Below are 7,358 nucleotides of genomic sequence, written 5' to 3'. Positions count from 1 at the left end.
TATTATTCTTGTCTACAAATGAGTTAGGCCATTTTCAAAACAATTCAAGAGCTATGAATTATTGTGATAATATGAAAAATTCTCTATAAACTCAGATTATCACCGATACCCTGGAAATGTTCAAGAAGAGGTGGGTGCCACAGGGAGTGGAGTGCATTATTTCCCCCTCCAACTCTATTTTGATTTAATCCCTTCCCTCCCCATCACTGTTTGATCACACAGCATTGCCTTTGATGTGAAGGGCACTGCTTGTCACTGGCTACTTGGGTGTTTTCCTGGTGGTGGAAATTTGAGCTGAAAATGTGTTGCTGGTTAAAGCGCAGCAGGTCAGGCAGCATCCAAGGAACAGGAAATTCGACGTTTCGGGCAAAAGCCCTTCATCAGGAAACCATCAGGCTTTTGCCCGAAATGTCGAATTTCCTGTTCCTTGGATGCTGCCTGACCTGCTGCGCTTTAACCAGCAACACATTTTCAGTTCTGATCTCCAGCATCTGCAGACCTCACTTTTTACTGGTGGAAATTTGAATAAAGATTCGTGCACCTTGTGTCTTTCACCGTGTCTCACACCTGCACACACACAACATGGGTGCTGGGGAAAAAATAAGTACTACCGCAGTTAGGCGGGAGTGTAGGGGTAAAAAAAACAGGAGTGTCACATGTTCTGTTCACTCTGAGAGCTGGCTCTGAAGAAGTCACTGAGAGAAAATGAGGACTACGGATGCTGGAGAATCAGAATCAAAAAAGAAAAAAAACCTCAAATTACTTCTTTCCAATGGCTGGGAACACGTCCTTTAATCAAGACCCAATTGTCAGTTTCATCATTGTTTCTTCTTCACCCTTTCCTCAGTATCTGTACTTTATAGAAGAAGATAATGAAGACTATGGAGAACTGAGGAAAGATCAGACATTATGAGTTGGTTGGCAGGGCAGATGCTCCGATCTGAGCCACTGTCAGTGCTAAACAGCATATGTGGTGGTTGAAGCTCTGCAGGTGTCCTAGCAGATTGCAGTTTATTTGAGTTAAATGTTGGAAGGAGCTTCCTGTGAGACATTTCGGGAACTTTGCAGCAACTAAACAAGATAGGAAGTGAACCAGATAATAGTCAGTCTGAACAAGGTTTTGGATACACATTTTAAAGAACATTTCCTTCTTTTTCATTGGTTACACTTTGGATCATCACATTCCAATTAGATGGGGGAAATGTTAATACAACATACTCGTCATAAAGTCTTTGGCCTTTGTGGAAATATTGAAACAGAATATGATTACATTGTTTCCTTTTGAATGTGGATTTGACGGAATGTATTATGGCTTCCCTTCCCCCATCCCGAATTTAGGATGTGAACCAAACACAAATTACTCCTAATTAGAATCAATCTACACCTCATTACCCTGAAGGAAAGTGTCGGCTGCGTCGCTGATCACATGGGATGGCAGCTGGAGGAAATTAATTTGGAGGCTGTGTATTTGGCAATTGTATGTCAGCAATTCTCACGTTTTACTAATACGAGTCGCGTTTAGCATTTGCAAATTAATAATAAACACGGATTTATAAGGCGAACATATTTGTTCTTGAAGAAGTTTGGCATTTAATTTGCAAGTTTAAGCCGAGTCCACACACTTCCCCTTCACAAGCGGAGAACTTGGCAAACTGGAAATGTCACAGGTTAACACTTTTAAAAATGGAAATGTAAAACAAATGCGTTTTAAAACTTGCTAATCGATTGGGACTCGTTCCTGTCAGTCTTTAGATAGCTTTTTGTAATAAACTCGAAGAATATGATAAAATAAGAAAACGCTACACAGTCCGTACAACTATATCAAATTACACACCGTAACATTTTAAATTATATTGATAGTAAAATAACTAAGGAAAACATGTCTCGCGTTGTTTAAATTTTCTGTTCAAGCCTTCAGCGAAATAATGTTTTTTTTTGCAATTGAGATGTGAAGTATTACATAGATTCATCCCATTTGCTGTTTTGTTTTACTGATTATTGCAATTCGCAGTACGGCTGTGAAATATCCTGGAGCAGATCTGGGAAGTGGGTATTGGCCCAGCCGGAGCTGCAGGGCAGGTTACCTCACGTGTGAATGTGTTTCCTCGACTTTTCGAGCTAGTCGATATATTTGTAAAACATCAATTTTTAAAAGTTAGTGGGAAACAGTTCTTATGTCGGCTCGCTGAATTGCTTACCCATGGGGCTCCGTCAGTTCCAGAAAGGACGACAGAACCGCTGTGTGTAAAGATGTATTTACCTGCAGGTCTATAAATTACGTCGATAGTCTGTAAACGCGGAGAAAAAAATGAGGCTAGACACGCTGTCCCGCATGAATGAATATAAATGATGAAGGGCTTATGCTCGAAACGTCGAATTCTCTATTCCTGAGATGCTGCCTAACCTGCTGTGCTTTGACCAGCAACACATTTGCAGCTGTGATCTCCAGCATCTGCAGACCTCATTTTTTACTCGCATTCAATAGGTAACCAACCCCTCAAGAAATATTCCTATTACTGTCTTCGATCTTTGTTATAAATAGCAACCTGTTTACAGATCAGTGCTGATATATCAGCCCCTTAATCGTGAAATCCGTTTCTTAATAGCTGTTATCTAATGTTTTGCGTCTGACAGGATGTTACCTCCTTTTTATTGCATGAACAGGGAACAGTACCAGCCTTAGGAGCTTTTACTGAAAAGTTGCATTTTTTTTTAAAAAAAAGACTGTTAAGTCTTGCCTTGACCCGCCCTTTGTTTCAAACATGATTTTATATTGTTCTGGAGCAATTTAGAAATGCGGTTAGATACTCGCTCTGATGGCTATAGCTAAAGGAATAGAATATAAAGGGAAGGAAGTGTTGTTGCAGCCATACAAGGCATTGGGGAGACACACGTGGAGATTTGGTCCCCTTATTTGAGGAAAGATGTGGTGGTATCGGAGGCAGTTCAGAGGAGGTTCACTAGATTGATCCCAGAGATAAGGGATTTGTCCTATGAAGGGAGAGTGAACAATTTAGGTTTATACTCTCTGGAATTTAGAAGAATGGGGGAAGATCAAATTGAGGTATTCAAGATGATATCATAGAACCTCTTGTGAGGCATTCTGGGATGAGAGGTCATCGTCTTAAGATAAGGGATAGCAAATTTAAAACAGAGTTGAAGAAAAACTATTTCTCCCAAGATTGTAAATCTGTATAGTTCACTATCCCAACCTGCAGTGGATGTTGGGACAGTGAGTAAATTTGAGGAGTTTACCAATTAAAAATCTGTTGATGTGTTAAAGGGTTATGGAGAGAAGGCAGGAAAATGGGGGTGAGGAGCGTACCAGCCATGATTGAATGACAGAGAAGACCCAATGGGCCGAATGGTCCAACTCTGCTCCTATCGCTTATGAACTTACAAACACATAAGGAAAACGTTGAAAGGAATTTGTTAAGTGTGTACAAGAAAAATTTCTGATTCAGTATGTGGATTTACCTACTTGAGAAGGTGCAAAACTTGACCTACTCTGGGGAAATAAGGCAGGGCAGGTGACTGAGGTGTCAGTGGGGGAGCACTTTGGGGCCAACGACCATAATTCTATTAGATTTAAAATAATGATGGAAAAGGATAGACCAGATCTAAAAGTTGAAGTTCTAAATTGGAGAAAGGCCAATTTTGATGGTATTAGGCAAGAACTTTCAAAAGCTGATTGGGGTCAGATGTTCGGAGGTAAAGGTACGGCTGGAAAATGGGAAGCCTTCAGAAATGAGATAACGAGAATCCAGAGAAAGTATATTCCTGTTAGGGTGAAAGGAAAGGCTGGTAGGTATAGGGAATGCTGGATGACTAAAGAAATTGAGGGTTTGGTTAAGAAAAAGAACGAAACATATGTAAGATATAAACAGGATAGACCAAGTGAATCCTTAGAAGAGTATAAAGGCAGTAGGAGTATACTTAAGAGGGAAATCAGGAGGGCAAAAAGGGGACATGAGATAGCTTTGGCAAATAGAATTAAGGAGAATCCAAAGGGTTTTTACAAATATGTTAAGGACAAAAGGGTAACTAGGGAGAGAATAGAGCCCCTCAAAGATCAGCAAGGCAGCCTTTGTGCGGAGCCACAGAGAATGGGTGAGATACTAAATGAGTATTTTGCATCAGTATTTACTGTGGAAAAGGATATGGAAGATATAGACTGTAGGGAAATAGATGGCGACACCTTGCAAAATGTCCAAATTACAGAGGAGAAAGTATTGGATGTCTTGAAATGCATAAAGGTGGATAAATCCCCAGGACCTGATCAGGTGTACCCGAGAACTCTGTGGAAAGCTAGAGAAGTGATTGCTGGGCCTCTTGCTGAGATATTTGTATCATTGACAGTCACAGGTGAGGTGCCGGAAGACTGGAGGTTGGCTAATGTAGTGCCACTGTTTAAGAAGGATGGTAAGGACAAGCCAGGGAACAATAGGCCAGGGAACAATAGACCAGTGAGCCTGACATCAGTGGTGGACTAGTTGTTGGAGGGAATCCTGAGGGACAGGATGTACATGTATTTGGAAAGGCAAGGACTGATTTGGGAAAGTCAACATGGCTTTGTGCATGGGAAATCATGTCTCACAAAGTTGATTGAGTTTTTTGAGGAAGTAACAAGGAGGATTGATGAGGTCAGAGCAATGGACGTGATCTATATGGACTTCAGTAAGGCGTTCGACAAGGTTCCCCATGGGATACTGGTTAGCAAGGTTAGATAGATCTCACGGAATAAAGGGAGAACTAGCCATTTGGATACAGAACTGACTCAAAGGTAGAAGACAGAGGGTGATGATGGAGGGTTGGTTTTTCAAACTGGAGGCCTGTGACCCGTGGAGTGCCACAAGGATCGGTGGTGGGTCCTCTACTTTTTGTCATTTAGATAAATGATTTAGATGCGAGCATAAGAGGTACAGTTAGTAAGTTTGCAGATGACACCAAAATTGGAGGTGTAGTGGACAGCAAAGAGGGTTACCTCAGATTACAACCAGATGGCCTAATGGCATCTAGCATCAGAAGTGGCAGATGGAGTTTAATTCAGATAAATGCGAGGTGCTGCATTTTGGAAAAGCAAATCTTAGCAGGACTTATACACTTAATAGTAATGTCCTAGGGAGTGATGCTGAACAAAAAGACCTTGGAGTGCAGGTTCATAGCTCCTTGAAAGTGGAGTCACAGGTAGATAGGATAGTGAAGAAGGCATTTGGTATGCTTTCCTTTATTGGTCAGAGTATTGAGTGCAGGAGTTAGGAGGTCATGTTGGGGCTGTTCAGGACTTTGGTTAGGCAACTTTTGGAATATTGTGTGCAATTCTGGTCTCCTCCCTATCGGAAAGATGTTGTGAAACTTGAAAGGATTCAGAAAAGATTTACAAGGATGTTGCCAGGATTGGAGGATTTGAGGTATAGGGAGAGGCTGAACAGGCTGGGGCTGTTTTTCCTGGAGCATTGGAGGCTGAGTGATGACTTTATAGAGATTTACAAAATTATAAGGGGCATGGATAGGGTAAATAGGCAAAGTCTTTTCCCTGGGGTTGGGGAGTCCAGAACTAGAGGGCACAGGTTTAGGGTGAGAGGGGAAAGATATAAAAGAGACCTAAGGGGCAACGTTTTCACGCAGAGGGTGGTACGTGTATGGAATGAGCTGCCAGAGGAAATGGTGGAAGCTGATACAATGGCAATGTTTAAGAGACATTTGGATGGGTATATGAATAGGAAGGGTTTGGGGGGATCTGGGCCCAGTGCTGGCAGGTAAGACTAGTTTGGGTTTGGATACCTGGTCGGCATGGCTGGGTTGGACCGAAGGGTCTGTTTCCATGCTGTACATTTCTATGACTCGATGGAAGAACTGCAGAGGCTGTAAATCAGGAACAAAAACAGAAGTTGCTGGAAAAGCTCAGCAGGTCTGGCAGCATCTGTGCAGAGAAATCAGAGTTAATGTTTCAGGTCCCTTCCACAGAACTGGGTTCAGCAACCTTTGTTTTTGGTTTTGAAAAAGTTGAAAGCTTCTTCAGAGACTGTTTTAAAACAGGTTGAAAGTGGCAACAACTCATAGACAGTGAAATAGTAGCGCCTAATTCGTTTGTTGTCTTTTCTTGACCTTCTGATTTGAAGATGTTTGGGGCCTCTTTGTAAAACGGTGTGCGAGTTGACGTGCACTCAGTGATGTGTTATTTCTCATCAGCTCCTTACGAACAGCTCGGGAGCTTCGGAGCTGCATTTGAAAGAACGCTGGCGGAGTTTGCAGATCCTTGAGCTGAACAGGCCCCTGACAAAAGAAACATTTTTCTCACTCAACAGAAAAAGATCAAGCCAGGTTCTGTTGTCAAGAATTCCTGCCACTGTCCTGCGAACAAATATTTGCCTCTGCGCTCTATATGTGTGTCGCTCTGTCTGCCACATCTGGGGCTCACAGCTGCTCACCAGTATCACCAAACCCCTTCGAAAACTAGTCTCTCCCTCCTTCACAGCTTGAATCGGCGCTTTTTACATTTTACAGCCGGGGGCAGAGGTCTGACCAACCGGGAAAATAAAACAAAGATGTTGGAGATCTGACACAAAGCAGGAATTGCTCAGAAACAAAACTGATGAGGGGTCACTGGACTGGAAACCTTTCTCTCCACAGATGCTGCCTCCCAGACCTTGCGGCCTTGTAACTAAACGGGATGTTTGAGAAGCATTTTGAAGGCGCCAAGTGACGTCAGAATTACAGTCAACCCAAACTTTGGAATGAACGGTCCTGATTGGAGCGGACCCACACAGATTGCGCGGGCAAATTGACCCAGCACCACGTGCTCCCCGCAAGGCCACGCCTCATGTTAGCTTTCTAACCGTGTGTTTGCAGCGATCTCCTGCTTAACCTTCAGTCTCGCTGTTGTCAATGAATCTCTTTAATTTTAAAATCAATGTAATCCCAATATCGGATGAGGAAGGCAGATATCTGCTTAAGGTGTTGGGAAGATGATGATTTGCTGTTAGGATGAGCCCAGCTACCTGATTGGTGTTTGCTATCCCTCGATCCCAGGGGCCGAGTGGTATCCTGATATCCCGGAAATCCCCCTGGAATGGTGTCTCCGCTCAGTTCCGCCGATCCGCTGTTTCCTTTCCCTGTTCTTCACTTCGTTTTATAGGAGACGTGACCGCTCCCGGAGATCCTCCTCCGCTCCCGAATGCCTGTCAGTTTTCAGCATTGATTTGGCAGCCAGGCCCTTCATTCAGTGTTGCCATGGTGTTTTTTTTTGCCTAATGGTTGAATTGCTGATCCCTTAACATAGCGCACTGGATCTTAAATTATTCTCAACGCTGCACTTATCAAATTGCACACTTTAAATAAACAAATTCCTGAGGAAG

The sequence above is a fragment of the Hemiscyllium ocellatum genome, chromosome 13 (genome assembly GCF_020745735.1).
Source record: "Hemiscyllium ocellatum isolate sHemOce1 chromosome 13, sHemOce1.pat.X.cur, whole genome shotgun sequence".
NCBI classification, from domain to species: domain Eukaryota; kingdom Metazoa; phylum Chordata; class Chondrichthyes; order Orectolobiformes; family Hemiscylliidae; genus Hemiscyllium; species Hemiscyllium ocellatum.
The sequence above is the reverse complement of the archived record's forward strand: the minus strand, read 5'-3'. Positions refer to the sequence as shown.